The sequence below is a fragment of the Cherax quadricarinatus genome, chromosome 13, assembly GCF_038502225.1.
Source record: "Cherax quadricarinatus isolate ZL_2023a chromosome 13, ASM3850222v1, whole genome shotgun sequence".
NCBI classification, from domain to species: Eukaryota; Metazoa; Arthropoda; class Malacostraca; order Decapoda; family Parastacidae; genus Cherax; species Cherax quadricarinatus.
Window position 1 is genome coordinate 4,611,295 of NC_091304.1, and position 20,000 is coordinate 4,631,294.

A 20,000-nucleotide genomic window follows, 5' to 3' on the forward strand; every position below is an offset into this window, starting at 1 on the left:
ATGTTCCCCCAGTGTAACAATCACACAGTGTATCAGTACACTCTTGATGTTCCCCCAGTGTAACAATCACACAGTGTAGCAGTGCACTGTTGATGCTCCCCCAGTGTAACAATCACACAGTGTAGTAGTGCACTGTTGATGCTCCCCCAGTGTAACAATCACACAGTGTAGCAGTACACTGTTGATGCTCCCCAGTGTAACAATCACACAGTGTAGCAGTGCACTGTTGATGCTCCCCCAGTGTAACAATCACACAGTGTAGCAGTGCACTGTTGATGCTCCCCCAGTGTAACATTCACACAGTGTATCAGTACACTCTTGATGTTCCCCAGTGTAACAATCACGCAGTGTATCAGTACACTCTTGATGTTCCCCAGTGTAACAATCACGCAGTGTATCAGTACACTCTTGATGTTCCCCAGTGTAACAATCACGCAGTGTATCAGTACACTCTTGATGTTCCCCAGTGTAACAATCACGCAGTGTATCAGTACACTCTTGATGTTCCCCAGTGTAACAATCACGCAGTGTATCAGTACACTCTTGATGTTCCCCAGTGTAACAATCACGCAGTGTATCAGTACACTCTTGATGTTCCCCAGTGTAACAATCACGCAGTGTATCAGTACACTCTTGATGTTCCCCAGTGTAACAATCACGCAGTGTATCAGTACACTCTTGATGTTCCCCAGTGTAACAATCACGCAGTGTATCAGTACACTCTTGATGTTCCCCAGTGTAACATTCACACAGTGTAGCAATACACTGTTGATGCTCCCCAGTGTAACAATCACACAGTGTAGCAGTACACTGTTGATGCTCCCCCAGTGTAACAATCACACAGTGTAGCAGTACACTATTGATGCTCCCGAGTGTAACAATCACACAGTGTAGCAGTACACTATTGATGCTCCCCAGTGTAACAATCACACAGTGTAGCAGTACACTATTGATGCTCCACCAGTGTAACAATCACACAGTGTAGCAGTACACTATTGATGCTCCACCAGTGTAACAATCACACAGTGTAGCAGTACACTGTTGATGCTCCCCAGTGTAACAATCACACAGTGTAGCAGTACACTGTTGATGCTCCCCCAGTGTAACAATCACACAGTGTAGCAGTACACTGTTGATGCTCCCCAGTGTAACTCACATAGATTAGCATAACAGAATACAACTGATGTACGCAGTTTTGTTTTAAATAATAAATCTCAAACATCTGTCTATCTGACATTTCGTCTCACTGAGAGACCAAGCGATATTCTCCTGCCGCAGCCCCAAGCAGAGGAAGAGAAGATGGAGGAGATGGAGGAGAAGACGGAGGAGAAAATGGAGGAGAGGTCATGAGAAGAGAGGATGAATTTATTTTATTTTGCAAAATTGGATACATTACCAGTGTAGCACTACTTAATAGTTATACAGTGTACAGATAGTTATACAGTGTAAGCAAAAGCTAGTAATATTTTCCAGTTGTATTCCATCACATGGGATGGGGTTCATATATGGTGTTGAAATCTATAAATCTGAGCTGGGAGACTTCAGTAGGGCGATGAGGATATCGACAAGTATTTCATTAAAGGTTCACCAGTTACAGCATCTTCAAAGGTTTCGTTCGAGCAGAGCTGGAGTTATTATCACTTGGGATTTACTATCCCACGGGATGATGGTCTATCCCATACATAAAGGGGGGAAAGAAAAATATGAAAATGAAATAATCAACAAGGAGAGGGAAAAATAAAGCAGGGGTTGTGGTGGGGAAAAGAGAATGAAGGAGCTAGCGATCACTCTCTCTCTCTCTCTCTCTCTCTCTCTCTCTCTCTCTCTCTCTCTCTCTCTCTCTCTCTCTCTCTCTCTCTCTCTCTCTCTCTCTCTCTTACACAAGGGTTGAGAAGGTTAGGTTAAGGATCCCTAACTTTATTGACAAGCTATTCACAGGTTAAGGATTCCTAACTTTATTGGCAAGCTAAGAGCTGTTACCTACATCAGCTCATTTGAAAGCATTTTTATTGTTATGAGACATACAAGTAGGAAACAGGATGAAGTTGGAGCCATCTGTGGGCCAGCATTTTCATCTGATCAACTGACTTTATCTGGTTGACATCACAATGCTGTACGAATGTGTTTCTCTCTCTCTCTCTCTCTCTCTCTCTCTCTCTCTCTCTCTCTCTCTCTCTCTCTCTCTCTCTCTCTCTCTCTCTCATCTAGCTCACGGTTTACTGTGCTTCACTTCCACTCCCCACAACGACCCACGGCTAAACGGACCGCTGTAATTATAAACAATGTAACGAGATAAAGTTATTTGACCTACCTTTTGTAACAGGGCTTTTAAGCGGGTCGTAATCAGCAGTTAAGCGCCCTAACGAGGTGATTAGCACCCAAAGACTGCCCACATCCCACCAGCCATTATACAAGCAAAGGGTCGTGTGTACTCGCCTATTTGTAGTTGAAAGGGTCGAGTCTCAGCATCTGGCAGTGCCTCATGCTGCATTTACTCTCTTCCTACCCCATGCACTCTGTCATACCTATTCCCTATTCTTAAAACTATGTAATGGGCCTGCACCCATTGCTCATTTGTCTACGACCACCCTGAGGATGAAGAAATGCTTCCTGACATCCTTGGCGTTTGTGTCCTAAGCCTGCATTTAATTTCCTGTCTTAGTGCTCCTTTCCCAATTTTCGTACTCTTGCATCAATTCTAATTTGTGTCTGTCCATTTGTAGCCCGACCTTGTCCTCATTAATTATACATCCTCAACAAACAGGAATACACCTGATTCTATCTCTTCTGGTTTATCCTTCACATATCCCAGAAACAACATTGGTCCTAATATCGATTCTTGAGGAACACCGCTTGGCACACTTTCCCATTCTGACATCTTCAACCGATTTATTAGTCACCTTCCCGTAAGAATCTTATTGGTCCATCGTAGCAGTCACCACTATTCCTGCCTGCTCCTCAAGCTGTTGTCCCAGACTCTTGTGAGGTACAGTGTCACATGCCTTCATGCAGTCCAGGAATATGCAGTCCTGCCATTCCTCTCTCTCCTGTCGTAAGACTGTTACATTGTCATGGAACTCCAGTAGACTTGTGAGGGAAAATTTGCCATTTCTAAAACAATGCTGATTATTGTTGATGACAACACTTCCTTCCCAGTACTTAACCATATTTCTGGTTACCCTCTCCACTACCTTACATAGTGAGCATGACTGTAATTCTGGGCTGCAATATAATGCTTACTCACTCTGTATCATTGTCACTCTGTCTCTCTGTCTTTCTGTCTCTGTCTCTCTCTCTCTCTCTCTCTCTCTCTCTCTCTCTGTCTCTCTCTCTCTCTCTCTCTCTCTCTCTCTCTCTCTCTCTCTCTCTCTCTGTCTCTGTCTCTCTCTCTCTCTCTGTCTCTCTCTCTCTCTCTCTCTCTCTCTCTCTCTCTCTCTCTGTCTCTCTCTCTCTCTCTCTCTCTGTCTCTCTCTCTCTCTCTCTCTCTCTCTCTCTCTCTGTCTCTCTCTCTCTCTCTCTCTCTCTCTGTCTCTCTCTCTCTCTGTCTGTCTCTCTCTCTCTCTCTCTCTCTCTCTCTCTCTCTCTCTCTCTCTCTCTACTTTCTCACTTGCTGGGACTACATTTGCTGTCCTTATCTCCGGCAATTATCATGCGTCTATTGACTTGATTGACTAGATTTGTGTGTGGCCGGCAGTAAGAGCCTGGTTGATCAGGTTGACCGCCAGGTCTAATCATAAACCGGGCCGCGGGGGCATTGACCCCTGACCAACCTCCAGCTACACTCCAGGTATGCATATCCCAGCTAGAGCTTCAGACAGTTGGTCTCTGCCCTCTCACGCCCATGGTGATGCTGTGTGTGTGTGTAGTTGCAGAGGTCGATACTCAGCTCCTGGCCCCGCCTCTTCACTGATCGCTATTAGGTCCTCTCTCTCTCCCTGCTCCATGAGCTTTATCATACCTCATCTTAAAGCTATGTATGGTTCCTGCCTCCACTACATCACTCGCCAGACCGTTCCACTTCCTGACCGCTCTATGACTGAAGAAATACTTCCTAACATCCCTGTGACTCATCTGAGTCTTCAACTTCGAAGAGTGGCCGCTTGTTTCTGTGTCCCATCTCTGGAACTTCTTGTCTCTGTCCACCTTATCTATTCCACGCAGTATTTTGTATGTCGTTATCATGTCTCTCCTAACCCTCCTATCCTCCAGTGTCGTCAATCCGATTTCCCTTAACCTTTCAGCGAAGGACATTCCCCTTAGCTCTGGAACTAACCTTGTCGCAAACCTTAGCATTTTCTCTAATTTCTTAACGAGCTTGATCTGGTGCGGGTTCCAAACTGGTGCTGCATATTCCAGTATGGGCCTGACGTACACGGTGTACAGTGTCTTGAAAGATTCCTTACTTAGGTATCGGAACGCTAATCTCAGGTTCGCCAGGCGCCCATATCCTGCAGCAGTTATCTGGTTGATGTGTGCTTCCGGAGACATGTTCGGTGTTATACTCACCCCAAGATCTTTCTCCTTGAGCGAGGTTTGCAGTTGTTGGCCACCTAGCCTATAATCTGTCTGCGGTCTTCTTTGCCCTTCTCCGATCTTCATGACTTTGTATTTGGCAGGGTTAAATTCAAGAAGCCAGTTGCTGGACCACGTGTCCAACCTGTCCAGGTCTCTTTGAAGTCCTGCCTGATCCTCATCTGATTTAATTCTCCTCAGTAACTTCACATCTGCGAACAGGGACACTTCCATCATTCACATATATCAAAAATAGCACTGGTCCTAGGACCGACCCCTGTGGGACACCCCCTCGTCACAGGTGCCCACTGTGATACCTCATCACGGAACATGACTCCTTGTTGCCTCCCTGTCAAGTATTTTCTGATCCATTGCAGTGCCCCCCCCCCCCGTTATACGCGCCTGATCCTCTAGTTTCTGCACTAATCTCTTGTGAGGAACTGTGTCGAAGGCCTTCTTGCAGTCCATAAAATGCAATTAACCCACCCCTCTATCTAGTGTCTTACTTGTTACTTATCATAAAACTCTAGAAGGTCTGTGACAGGATTTGCCTTTCATGAATCCGTGCTGGTTGTCGTTTATACTTTTGTTCCGTTCCAGGTGTGTGTGTGTGTGTGTGTGTGTGTGTGTGTGTGTGTGTGTGTGTGTGTGTGTGTGATTATAACGCTTACTGTCTCCTCTTCGATCCAAAGTCATTGTGAGGAGAGCCTTGCTAGTTTCTTAGAGTCGAGGTTTATGTCACCGTTAATATCCGAGCGCTTTTGTTCTGCAGGTTGACGGTACTATGGAATCTTTTTTTTCTTTTTTTTTTCCTGGTATTGTTTTATGGGTATAACTGTGGTTATGGTGTCGTGGTTCCTGCCACCAACCCACCGTCACACACCCGCTACTAGCCACATATTTTAGTCTTGAGTGTGTCTGATTAGCGATGTTTCTTAACCTTGCCTGGCTTTCCTCTGCTGTATTTCTTCAGTTTCTTCTTCTTCCTCTTCTTTTTTTCTTTCTCTTCTTTCTCTTCTCTATCTTCTCTCTCTCTCTCTCTCTCTCTCTCTCTCTCTCTCTCTCTCTCTCTCTCTCTCTCTCTCTCTCTCTCTCTCTCTCTCTCTCTCTCTCTCTCTCTCTCTCTCTCCTGGCTCACTGAGTCATAAAGCTCTCTAAGGCTCGTGTTTTCAAAGTCGAGACACAACAGTTTTCTCTTAAAATCTGGAAAATCTGACGGCCACAGTTTTTTCTCGAGAACATTTTACCGGATTTTTAAATCCATGGCTGCATTTATTTAAATGTTTGAGAGCTTTTATTTTAAACCCCCGGGGATCCCTATTTTAAACCCCCGGGGTGCGTATTTTAAACACCCGGGGGTCCCTATTTTAAACACCCGGGGGTCCCTATTTTAAACACCCGGGGGTCTCTATTTTGGTCTTAGAAGGGTAAATTGGGCTTCAGTTTATGTATTGGGTATTAGTCTGCATTTTAAAAACACACAACTTTTCATTACATCAGTGGTACAAAGTAACGTAGACTACGTAGGTACTGAACACCTGCTGCTAGGCTCAGGGGACTAATTACCTCAACATCTTCCACCGATTCAGTCTCCTGGTTTTTTATCTCCCTGTACTGCACTCACAAATGCTGTACTTAGCGAGACACCTACACAGTAACGACACTCAGGTGTTGCTCTAGTGTCCAGTGTTGACACAACTTGTATACACCACGGACTGTGTATTTCCTGTGTAAATTGTTATTACGGCAGCCAACTCTAAGTATCGGGTCGTGTCACGCGCCTGGACTAACGTAAATAACGACGCGCCACGCTCATGACGGAGGTTAAGTTAAGTTAGGTTATTTTAGGCTAGGTTAGTTTAGGTTAGGTTATTTTAGGCTAGGCTAGGTTAGTTTAGGTTAGGTTATTTTAGGCTAGGTTAGTTTAGGTTAGGTTATTTTAGGCTAGGTTAGGTTAGTTTAGGTTAGATTAGTTTAGGTTAGGTTATTTTAGGCTAGGCTAGGTTAGTTTAGGTTAGGTTATTTTGTGCTGTGTTGGCTTAGGTTAGGCTATTTAAAGCAGTTAGTTTGTGTTGTGACTAGTTTAGTTAAGCATGAAGAAGAAGGTTTAGGCAGTTATTTAGGCCAGGTTAGTTTAGGTTAGGTTATTTTAGGCTAGGTTAGGTTAGTTTAGTTAAATTAGTTTTGCTAGTTATTTTAAAGCACAGAAGGTTTAGGTTAGGTTATTTTGGTTGTCAGTTTGTGCTGAAGTGGTTTTGTGGCCAAAGAAATAGTTTGAATAGAAGTGGGGTTTGTGTTAGGTTACCAGCTGCAAAGCGGCTCTAGGCTGGTGTGCTGGTCGAGTTAGTTGGCTTCAGGCCAGGCCAGGCTAATTTAGGTTAGTTATTTGTATTGGTGTTAGGTTAGAATGCACTCAGTTGTGCAGACTATGTTATAAACAATACAGGTTAGGTTAAGACTAGGTTAGGTTAGGCTAGCTAGGTTAGGTTAGACTAAAGAAGTTAGCCAGGGCCAGGTTGAGGTTAACACAGCACAGGCCAGGCCAGGTTGAAAGCCAGGGGTTAGACCAGGTTAGTTGTAATGAAACAGTTAGCGTTAGACTCAGGTTAGGCATTAGGGTCGACTTACGTTCTATTTTACACACTTGCACAGCAAAATATTTTAGCAACTGCAAAACCAACTTAATGTTTTACATTTCAGTCTTCAATTAATCTCCGAAATATGCCGAGTAGTAGCAGATAAAAATAATTACGCTAAATTGTGCTGAGAATTGTTTATACTAACTAGACGAGCACATGTTATCTGTGAAGTTTAAAAAATCACAATTCCGTAGCTGCAACAATTCACAATTAACACAATTGAGAGAGAGAACTTCAGTCGATTTTTCAGTCCATCCGAGATCAATGTCGAGACGTTTCGATTCGTCCTGGACCATTATCATAAAGTGAGTGAGAGAGGGAAATGGAAAAAAAAAAAAAACAGGAGTTAGGTAGGGTGAAGAGATGATAAAATTACCTGGCTTGACCTGGTTGGCTTGTATCGTTTCAGGCCTTCAACTATGTGAATCTCTAAAGATTAGAGTTTCTGACAGTGTACTGGGAAATGCGTTAGATCACCCAAACAGAGCGAGACAAAGACACATGCAGGGAAGGTCAGCATAGTTCTAAATTATGTCAGGCCTAAACTGGTAGGCCAGGGATAAACAGTGTTATCAGAGGATCAGTTTTAAATGATGACTGTGTTCTGCTACAGAAAAATGTGCTGTGTCACCGAAATAAATACTTCTGTGTTCGTCAAGTCTATCGAGAAGGAGAATCCACTTAAATATGACTATAAACAGTTAGCTCATGTATACAATACGATATTTCTTTTAATTCACATTGGGAGAAGCACATATAATTAAATGTTAATGTGAACAGGTAAGCCTTATAGCCTGGGCCTTGATTTGAGCACATTTCTGCTGCTCTTTGCAAACAAAAAAATCGCACTTTTTAGAATAGATTTTAATAAAAGCTTATATATATATATATATATATATATATATATATATATATATATATATATATATATATATATATATATATATATATATATATATATATATACATATATATATATACTGTTTCATCAAGTTATTATAGGATGAAAGAATAAGAAATAGTTTAATAATAATAATAATAATAATAATAATTTACTTACAAGTACACACAAGGTACACAGTCCTAGCTGACATTAATGACATACTACTTTCATGTAGAAAGCCGCTTGTTGCGTTGAGCATTTCGGGTACTAGGCTGTTTATCTCAGATGTTAATTCTACACTAGTCGATTAACAATTCCAGGTACCCATACTTTGGAGATTACTGCGAACATCGACATCAGATGTCCATGGAAACACGTCCAATGTTATCCACGCGACCAGAGAGATTTGAACTCGACCAGTGTAAGAGCTGAGGCATTAGTGATCTAGCTACCGGACACCTAAACATCGGGGGAATTAGTGACAGAAAGAAAGAAAATGACCGAAAGTGCTACGATACGTATTAGTGTAATGATATGCCAGATTTTTCATCCTGAGAACGAAGAGTGTTGATTGGATTTCGTATGTTAGAAATGCAGGGAGGGCAAAATATAGGCGATTTAAAAAAACAGAGAAGGGGATCTAGGAGAGATTTTTTTTTCTCATCTTGAGAGTTGGCAGACTTTAAGAAATTGGGAGACAGCCAAGACGGGAAGATGAGCCGAGAAGAGTGGAAATTGTGGGATCGAGAATTTGAGGATGACATGCAGAGGCAGAGACGAGTGAAAAGTAATGGATGTACTGTACATAAGTTCGTTGACACAGTAACACCAGTGTACATACGTGTGTGTTACTGGCACAGTAACACCAGTGTACATACGTGTGTGTTACTGGCACAGTAACACCAGTGTACATACGTGTGTGTTATCAAGTCACAGTAACACCAGTGCACACGTGTTACTTGGCAGTAACACCATGAGCACACGTGCGTTACTGCACAGCACCAGTGTACACGCAAGCCACAAGTACAGTAAATACCAGTGTACATACGTGTGCGTGTTGATTGCGCAGTTACCAGTACACACGTGTGTGTTACTGGCACAGTAACACCAGTGTACACACGTGTGTGTTACTGGCACAGTAACACCAGTGTACACACGTGTGTGTTACTGGCACAGTAACACCAGTGTACACACGTGTGTGTTACTGGCACAGTAACACCAGTGTACACACGTGTGTACATTGGCACAGCAAATACCAGTGTACACGTGTTACTGGCACAGCACACTAGTGTATACACGTGTGTGCACGGGTATTGTAGTAAACACCAGTGTACACACGTGTGTGTTACTGGCACAGTAACACCAGTGTACACACGTGTGTGTTACTGGCACAGTAACACCAGTAGACATACCGTGTAAAACATTGGCATGAAAACACCAGTGTACACACGTGTGTGTTACTGGCACAGTAACACCAGTGCAATACCACGTAAAACACATGGGCGACAGTTTACACCAGTGTGGGCCACACGTGTAACATTGGCACAGTTACACCAGTGCATACACGTGTGTGTTTTAATGGCACAGTAAATGCCAGTGTACATCGCAGTGTTACCGGTACAGTACCCAGTGTATACGTGTGTGTTACTGGCACAGTAAATACCAGTGTACACACGTAAAGCGATTATACAGCAATACCAGTGTGTTGACACACACGTAGTGTTACTGACACAGTGAATACTCAGTACAGTGTACACCCACGCGTTCGGAGCTACTGACACAGTTACGAGCAGCCTGGCTACTTGATACGGTATTGGTTAATACAGTTGCAGCAGTCTACACACGCGTATTGCTTTGGTTACAGTCACAGCAGCCCTGACACATGTGTATATTGCTTACACAGTTACAGCAGTCTACACACGTGTGTAATGCTTTACACAGTCGTACTGAAAGCAGTCTACATTACCGTGCAAGCTGCTTACACAGTTACAGAAGTTCACACACGTGTTGCTTGGCATGGTAGTTGGCAGCAGTCTACACACACGTGTGTAATGCTTACACAGTCACAGCAGTCTACACACGTGTGTTGCTTACACAGTTACAGCAGTCTACACACGTGTATGTTACTTTGGCATTGTGTTACAAAGCAGTTCACACACGTGTGTGTTAGTTTACACAGGCTATGGTGCAGTCTACACATGAGTAGGTCACAACAGCTTACTGCTATCACATTTCTTTATCCTTGAGGCAGCCTCCACTATAAACTACACGATATTGGTCGTTTCAGCGGCGTTAAACTGCCTCGTTAAGACATAACTTGATATCTTCGCAGCTCGAATTTTAATATGCACACTTACCTTCTTCCCAACCCCGTTATAAGATAGAACAGAGCTACACCACGATGATGATGATATCAGTGTTGGGAAACTGAGTTGAATGACGAGGGGCGATGGATTGCCGATTCCGACGCCCAACCACGAACAATGCATGAAACAAACACACACACACAAAATACTTCCTGGAAGACATGGGGCTATTGCCCAGAGGAGATATAGCATCTGAAGCAGGTACGCTCCTACTAAACGAAGAGCCCAACGGAAAGGAAGGAGACATGACTTACGCTAAGGCCCTATCAGTCCGCCACTACAGGCCATGGAGGAAGGGAAGAGCAGTTGAGCAGGATAGTATGGAGGGAGAAGGTATGACAGGTCCACAGAGGTACAAACTGTTTTCAAGACAAGTAGCAGCAGAAACAGCCAGATCCTGCAAGAAACCATATTGAGAATCGTCAACATACAAGAGGGTGTTCTTAGACCGAGACAGAACAAGATCAGAACGACAGCAGCTGAGGGAGAGGACACAGAAGCGAAGGGGATAGGAAGAGAGACTAGGATAAATCAGCAGACGACAACCAAAGCAGGGCAAAGCAACAAGAACAAGCACTCACAGAGCCACACCCAGAACTCCACAACCAAACATGCTATCCCAACACAAACCACAATCCACACTTACAACCCCCACCCCACACTTCGCTGTAGAATCCCATTCCCATAGGGATCCCCATATTGGTGTTTTAGAGGAAACTACAGATGGAGGTTACCATCTCTGATGGAATAATGAATATGTGGGAGGAGGGTACGTGAAGAATCAAAGAGGCGTCACCGGGCACCAAAGCCTCAGAAACCAAGCCTACAAGAACATAAAATGCCATTTTTCCAACAGAACAGGAGGGGGGGTGGAGGAGGGCACTGCTTATCAAACCATGGTGACTTTGATGAGAGCTGGCAGAGAGGAGACAGAGAAGTAAGAGACTACATAATACGAACACTTGTCTGAGGTCCTGGCAAAGTATGATGGAGCAACAGTTATGATTTCTGACTGGCGACCAGGACTCATAGCAAGTTAGCAGGCAAAGCTGCAGGATTATGGGTGATTTCAATCAAGGCGAAATCAACTGCAGAACCTGAGCCACCGAGCCCAGAAACGTGGAGGGACAAGATGATGGAGGTGGTACTTTGGAAAACTCCTGCGTACCAACACCAACGTGACACTACCAGAGAGAGAGAGGAGAGGATGAACTAGCAAGACCTGGAATAGTGCAGATATCGGGAGACGTCACACACGTAAGACTCCCTTCGTGGCCAGTGACCACGTGGTTCTGAGCTTGAATATAGTAGAGTTACGAGGAGAGGACAGCAGGAAGGGGGGTGACGAATGAAACCAAACTACAAGAGAGTGATCGTACAGGCATGAAAATTTCTGCACAGGCATGAAAATTTGCACGGGGCCCAGTGGACAGAGGAACTGACAAAGTCACAACGAGATGATGGAATGACAACACAGGCAAGAAACGAGGAGAGGTTTATACCAGTGGTAATATGAAATAACGATAAAGCCAGGGTGTGAGCCCTTGGTTCACCCAAAAGTGCAAAAGAGGCTGGGCACACAAGTGTGTTAGAGGAATAACATAGCAGTGCAAAGGACCTAGAGAATAAAGAAAGCAGTCGTAGAGTCAGAAATGAATTTGCACAGGTGGGGCAGTTAGGAGACCCAACGGTACATGAAATGACATAGTAAAGGAAAGCCAAACTGACTCCAAAGATGATGGCTAAGCCACATCAGGGGTGCCAACAATCAAAGACCAGGCAATCAGGCTTAGGAAGGAAGAGGAGATCAAGCAAGAAACGATCGTAAAGCATGATATCAATATGAGATCTCAAAGGTGCCCAGAGGAGACAGAAGGTCCAGAGCATGGAGAGGTGAGGTACACCATGAGATGTTGACATAATACGTACGTGCAACAGAGGAAGAAGTGAAGAAGCTGCCAAGCTAGCTAGACACCACAAAGGCGATGGAGCCGGATAAGATCTCTCCATGGGTCCTGAGAGAGGGAGCAGATGCGCTATGTGTACCACTAACAACAATCTTCACCCACTAAACATTGCACTACCTGGTATGGAAGAAAATAGAACCCAACCTGCAGCAAGGAGACAGACAGCCGAAGCAGCATAAACTAAAGACAGCAACACATGTATAGCATGCAAACCCAGAAAAGATCATCAGAAAAGAGTGATACCAGAAAGAATTGGTCAGCACTGCCTCAGACGGTAATCCTGTGTCACAAACCTAATGGAGTTCTATGATATGCGACAGCAGCAGTGCAGATACAGGAGGGGCAGGCAGGACACTTTTCAGCGGACGTCTGACAGTTCCACCACAGAGAGTAAAACCTGAGGACCAAGCAGGACACAAGGGGCCGCACTGCAGTCGATCAGGGAATAATTCTGGTCAAGAAGACAGAAGATCATACACGTGCCACATCAGAATGCAAGCTGCACGAGAGCGGAGTTCCAATAGGGGTCAGTCTAGGACCAATGCTGCTTCTTGCAGTATTTGTGAACGGCATGACGGAAGGAATAGATCAGAAGGGTCCTGTTTGTAGATGATGTAATAATATATATCTAATCGGACGAGTGACCAGCAGACAGCAAAGGATCGGGACACAGTAGGCCTGGTCCACAATTGCCCTTGGAGTTCGCCAACCTCGTTCGCAAGGCGGTCATGAAAATTGGGAAGGGGCAAAGAAGACCGCAAACGTGAGTACAGTTCAGCTGAGATCGCAAATTCTACTTCAAACGTCGATCTGCGTGAGTATAACACTGGGCACATTTTCAGAGGCACACATCGTACTAAATAACTGCTGTAGTATACGGGCGCCTTAGTAAACTAAGAACAGCATTCCGACATCTTACTACAGAATCTCAGTTCAGAAACCCCAGTACACTGTATAAAAATAGGTCATGGAGTATGTGCAGCACCAGCTTGGAACCCACACTGAAGCACACGCAAGGAAATTCAAAGGTAAACAAAGTTGCCTAAAATAAGATCTAGTCCTGGAATCATGTAGCACATCTACCAGGAGATGCATGACACCGACATTTCACAAAATTAGAGACAGAAGAGATAGGAGGATGCATAAACTATTAAGGCAAAATACTGAGAGGAATTAATAAAGGACAGTATATGTGAATGTTCCAGAGACAATACAAACAATCAGTCAGCAGTTAAATTGAAGACCCAGATTAGTACAGGCTGGTAGGGAAGCATTTCAACATGAGTTGTCAGAAGTGGACTAGTCAGCTGCATGCAGTGGAGGCAGGATCCATGTACAGCTCAAAAAGAAGCACAGACAGTTTCTCCAAGATAAGGAATGAGGTGACTCAGCAGCACTCAGTGATTATATGGGGCCAGAGCCAGAGACTTGACTAATCATTAAACTATAAGAGCACAATACACACACAGAAGCGAGGACCACTAATGATCCCAGAAATAGGCTGGCTATAAATTTCTACATTGACTATTAATCACTACCTCGTTCCGTTGAGCATTGCTATATTCCAGCTAAAGACTGAACCACTTAGGACTCTGCTTAATATCATGCTACTCTGAGTAGATTTTGGGAAACGAGATATATAGAGAGAGAGAGAGAGAGAGAGAGAGAGAGAGAGAGAGAGAGAGAGAGAGAGAGAGAGAGAGGAGAGAGAGAGAGAGAGAGAGAGAGATAGAGAGTGAGAGAGAGAGAGAGAGCTTTTTAACACAATACTTTCCCCATCATTCTGGGCCAGGCCCTTCTAATTTGCACTTTCTTCACTTCTTCCACTTATAATAATAGAATCTGCACTATTTTCATTACATGCCATGCTGCAACATATCCAGACAGTTAGAGACTTATATGATGGTGGAATGCTGGAGCTCTTAGCATGAGAAACTGAAGCAACCTCTTCCTTTCCCTTCAGCCAGTCTGATTGTCATACCTGGTGGCTCTGTGTAAGATCCTACGTATATAAAGAGAGAGAGAGAGAGAGAGAGGTCAGGTTAGTAGAGATCTGGAAACCACTGTCAGAGGGTGAGAGGGTTCTCAGCTGATGTTTGACACTGGCCACAGATGCTCAGAAACCAGGGGCAGCTCAAGCTGCGCCTTGAAACCATGCTTTAGGCCCACTGGTGTGCCTAGGGCTAGGAAGAAACATGGCTATAAATCTCCAGACCTTGTCTAGTTATATCTGCACTTGAGTGGTCTAGAGTGTCACTTGGGAACTCTTGCACTGGTGACGTGATTTTAAACTGCAAGACTAGACTTTCTCTGTATATACATCCATTGTTTCTTGGGTGTAAAGAATGGACATAAAACTGATTGTGAGGTCAGAACATATAAGAGGAGAATGAGTCAGCATGAAATCCATGATTATAATCATTGATTCTGGGTGTCCAGGACTGCAATGTTACAAATGATTTGTGCAGACAGATGACCACATTAGCACTTTCTTGTATTCAGCCTTTGTGAGGGATCCATGTTGACTAAGCCAAAACATAAGCAGTCTGTCTCAGCCGCCGTTCTTCAAAATGAGATAAAATTTTAGGCTCTGTTTAGCAGTCTCAAGGAATTGTAATCTGAAAATTATAGTGTAAAGTTCTTTTGCTAATAGTGTCACATTCCTAGGCTAAAAGAATTTCAAGGCAGCAAACTTCATAACTTCTCAAAAGAGTGAATAACTGAACCGTTCTGTGTTTCTGTCTTTAATGAGAAAAAATAGCATAATCAGCCTGTCTCACCAGTGAGTTTACGATGTGATCCTACTAGTTACTCCTTCCCACTGGGCAAAGTTCCTTGCAGTCCATCCCAGACTGCAGACTGAGGACCCAGAAAATCCTCTCACTCTTTTTTATTGAGTAAGTTAGGTACAGGTACACATAAGGCCACCATCACATAGCAACATATGTGCAACTAACTAAGATAAACTCCTCCTCCCAAAACAAAGTCATGAGCAGGGAAAATGGCTTATGATACTGGACTGAAGAAGCCATTAGTGGCGAAACGTTTTCTGTTAAAATGTCCAACCTATACATAAATGTCTTATCATAAAGTATATATTTGCATTGGGGGTCCTTTACCCCTCTCCCCATAATTCACCTTTCTGTCCCATAATTTCTTCCCCCATACCTACTCTCTTGTTATTGGTTTCCTCTTTCCTCTCACTCTTCCTCCTTCCTCTATTTACCATTCCTCCCATGTGTCCCTCCCAGTCAAATTTCCCTTGCCTAGCTATTCCCCCTCCCTCACCTTTCCTTCCCTTCTTGTCCCCTTCTACTATCCTCCTCCCTACATCCCTATCCGACCTCTTTCTCCCTCACCCCACTGCCAATCTTATTATCCACCTCCCACCTGTGCTGTCTCTTGAGCTGGGTCAGTGTGCAATTCTCTGTTAGGTCCTGTCTCAGGCTCTGTTACTCCGTGTTGAACTTTCACATCCAAAGGAGTAAAATAGTTTCTTCTGGATAATTTGATGTTTGTCTCCTGTTTCAGAGAGAGGAGAAATGAACTAGACAGGACAGAGGAATGTGATGAGACATGATGGACTGACAGATCAATGAGGAGCAAACAACATTACACTAGAGGACAGCTACATAGACATGTAGATAAGAGGACAGATGAGGGACAATCACACCGTCAAGAGGATATGGGGCTGAAGTTAAGACACTAAGACGAGGACATAGCTCGTGGATGATGAGTCCGTCCGTGGCGTATGTGGTAAACAAAGGAACTTAACACTGTGAAATGCGCATCAGACGGCGTGTGTCTGTGTACCCACCTAGTTGCAAGTTTAAAGAGGCTCAACTGCAGCTCCTGGTCCCGCTTCTTCACGGTCGCCACATTCACTTTCTCCTGCCCATGAGTCATCATAATCTCTCTGTGCATGCCAAAGCTGGTAAGGGATCCGCCCCACTTCATCACTTCCCCAGACTTCTGTTCCACTTATTTGACCACTCTGTGACTGAAAATACTTCCTAATATCCTCGTGATTCATCTGAGTCTTCAACTTCCAAATCAGTAACCTTTAATACATCCCACTCGGATCATCCTGTCCACCCGTCGACCTTCCGTATTTTATATGTCAAATATCATATCATTCCTATCTCTGTCTTCCAGTGTTGTCAGGTCGATTTCCCTTAACCCTCTTCCTCGCAGGACATACCCTTTAACCCGACTAGTCGAGTTAAAAACCTTTGTACTTTCTCTAGTTTCTTGCATATACTTGGCTAGGTATGGGTTTCCCAAACTGATGCTGCCTTTCTCCAGTATAGGCCCAACGTACAGAGCGTACATGGTCCTGGGAACGACCTTTGTTAAGATGCGAATGCCGTTCTGTTTCTAGGCGCCCATCTGATGCAGCAGTTATTTGGTTGATGTGCGCCTCCGGAGATGTGCCCGATGTTATACACATCCCAGGATCCTTTTCCTTGAGCGAGCTTTATAGTCTCTGGCCCCCTAGGCTGTACTCCGTCTGCGGTCTTCTTTGCATTTGGTGGGGTTGAACTTCAGGAGCCAGTGGCTGGACGAGGCCTGCAGCCTGTCCAGATCCCTCTGTAATTCTGCCTGGTCCTAGTCGGATTGAATTCTCCTCATCAGTTTCACATCATCTGCAAACAGGGACACTTCGGAATCTATTCCTTCCGTCATGTCGTTCACAAATACCAGAAGCAGCACCGGTCCTAAGACTGACCCCTGTGGAACCCCGCTCGTTACAGGTGACCACTCTGACACCTCTCCACGCACCATGACTCGCTGTTGTCTTCCTGACAGGTATTCCCTGATCCATTGTAGTGCCTTTCCTGTTATATCTGCCTGGTCCTCCAACTTTTGCACTAATCTCTTGTGTGAAACTGTGTCAAACGCCTTCTTACAGTCCAAGAAAATGCAATCTACTCACCCATCTCTTTCTTGTCTTACTGCTGTCATCCTGTCACAGAACTCCAGTAGGTTTGTGACAGGGTTTCCCGTCCCTGAACCCGTGCTGGTTGTCGTTGATAAGCTCATTACTTTCTAGGTGTCCCACCACTCTTCTCCTGATAATCTTTTCCGTGACTTTGCATATTATACATGTTAGTGACACTGGTCTGTAATTTAATGCTTCATGTCCGTCTCCTTTTTTTTTAAAAATTGGGACTACATTTATCTTCCATACTTTAGGTAGTCGTCCTGTTTCGATAGATGAGTTGAAGATTGTTGTTAGTGCCACATATAGCGCCTCTGTTCCCTCTCTCACGACCCACGGAGAGATCTTATCCAGTCCCATCGCCTTTGAGGTATCTAACTCGCTTAGCAGCCTCTTCACTTCTTCCTCAGTTGTATGTATTGTGTACAACACTTGATGGTGAACCATGTCTCTCCATCTTTCTGGAGTCCCTTCCATCTCCTCTGTGAACACATCTTTGAATCTCACGTTGAGCTCCTCACATACTTCGCGGTCGTTCCTTGTGATCTCCCCTCCTTCCTTCCTCAGCCTGACTACTTGGTCCTTGACTGTTTCCTCTTGATGTGGCTGTACAACAGCTTCGGGTCAGATTTGACTTTCACTTCTAAGTCATTTTCATATTGCCGTTGGGTCTCCCTCTTACCTGTGCATATTCATTTCTGGCTCTACGACTGCTCTTCTTATTCTCCTGGGTCCTTTGCCTTCCACACTTTTTTCCTTCTTAGTTAATAATTTTGTATTTATTCTCTTTGCACTCTGTGAACTACGGTTCATCCCCTGGCTTTCTGCCATTTCTGGTTGATTCCTTTGGGCAAACCTCTCAGATTCCTTTGCTATTGCTGTCAAATATTCCATCATATCGTCATTGATTTCCTACAGTGTTCTGGTCCCATTGAACCTCATGAAGGAAATTCTTCATGCTCGTATTAGTCTCTTCCTGCTTCTCCACTTGTAATTCTACCATGCACCAGCTCAGAACCACGCGTTCACTGGCCCCGAGAAACCTTTCATATGTGATGTCCTCAATATCTGCACTACTCAAGGTGAATACTATGCCAAATCTCGCTCGTTCATCCCCTGGTCTCTCCCTGGTATTATCCCTTACGTGTTGGTACATGAGATTTTCTAGTACCACCTCCATCATCTTAGCCCTCCTCGTTTCTGGGCTGCAGTGTGGCTCCAGGTTCTCCAAGTCGATTTCCTTGTGGTTGAAGTCACCCATAATCAGCAGGCCTAGTTCTGCTCTCGCATGAGCCCTGGCCAGTTCCGCCAGTGCGTCCTACATCGTCATTGACCGACCAGCGTTCCACAGGCACCCTTTGCTTCTCCTCTGTCTCATTTCTCCTGCTCGTCAAAATCCCATTGGTTTTTGATGAGCAGTGCCACTCCTCCACCCCCTCTGTTCCCTCTGTCTTTCCTCAGGATCTGATATCTCGCTGGAAAGATGGCATTTGTGTGTGTGTGTGTGTGTGTGTGTGTGTGTGTGTGTGTGTGTAAAAGGCAAAGTACGTTTCGTTTCTATATACTTACCTGCATGTGCAGCTGAGATCGAGGCTGAATGTCCTAACTAGCTCTCACTGGTTGCTACTGTCTATGAGATTTATCATACCTCTCTAAAATAGGAGTATGGTTGACCCTCCCTCCACTTCATCACTGTCCAAATTGTTCCACTTCCTGACAACACCATAACTGAAGAAATACTTTCTAACATCCCTGTGACTAATCTGAATTTTCAGCTTTCATTTGTGACACCTTGTTGGTGTGTCCCATCTCTGGAACATCCTATTCCTCCTGACCTCCAGTGTCGTTAGATGTTATATATATATATATATATATATATATATATATATATATATATATATATATATATATACAGGACCCTGGGCCTTACGATATTAATCCATTCCTGAGAGCTCAACGTAAGCTGAAATTATCGTAAGGTTAATCACTCTACAAGAAATAATGAGGGTCAAATTAATCCGGTCCAAGACAACTCTCTCAAAGCATGAAAACAAAATTTCACTGTTACGAAATATTAATTTTAATACAAACTGAAGAAGACATGCACAGTTACTACCTACTAAGAATAGAATGGTTAAGGACATTTACTTATATTGAAGATCTGGTGATGAATCAGATGGGATGGGACGATGAGAGAGTGTGGAAGTTATTGTTTAGAATGGAAATCCCTCCATTGTGACCTGAGGCAGCAAGTCCTTCCAAGCCATTTCCTTCTTCTTTAATGCCACTGCTAGGACCAGCTTGAGTCGCTACTGGACCTGTCTCATTGCAAATCTGCACCGTCTCTTGTGACAAGACTCTTCATAAATGGGCCACTGAACGTTGTTATTATGACAGGTTGCCGCCACGGGCTTCGGCAGTAAGCTGGTAACCTCGTTTTATGCAGCTGCTCCCTAACCTGACGGCACACAATATTACCTTTCCACCCTTTTTCACTTTACTAATTTTCGCCCTTACCAGAAAGATGCAAGTTAGAAGCTTTTTGAGGTCCATTGTGACATATTTGCAGTCACAAGCACTAAAACACGAGATAATGTGAAATGTACTGAATGTATGCGTAGATGTGACCGCACTGGTTATTTTGTAAAACACTGAGCGCTGAGTACACACGTGGGGTCCACTGTACACACA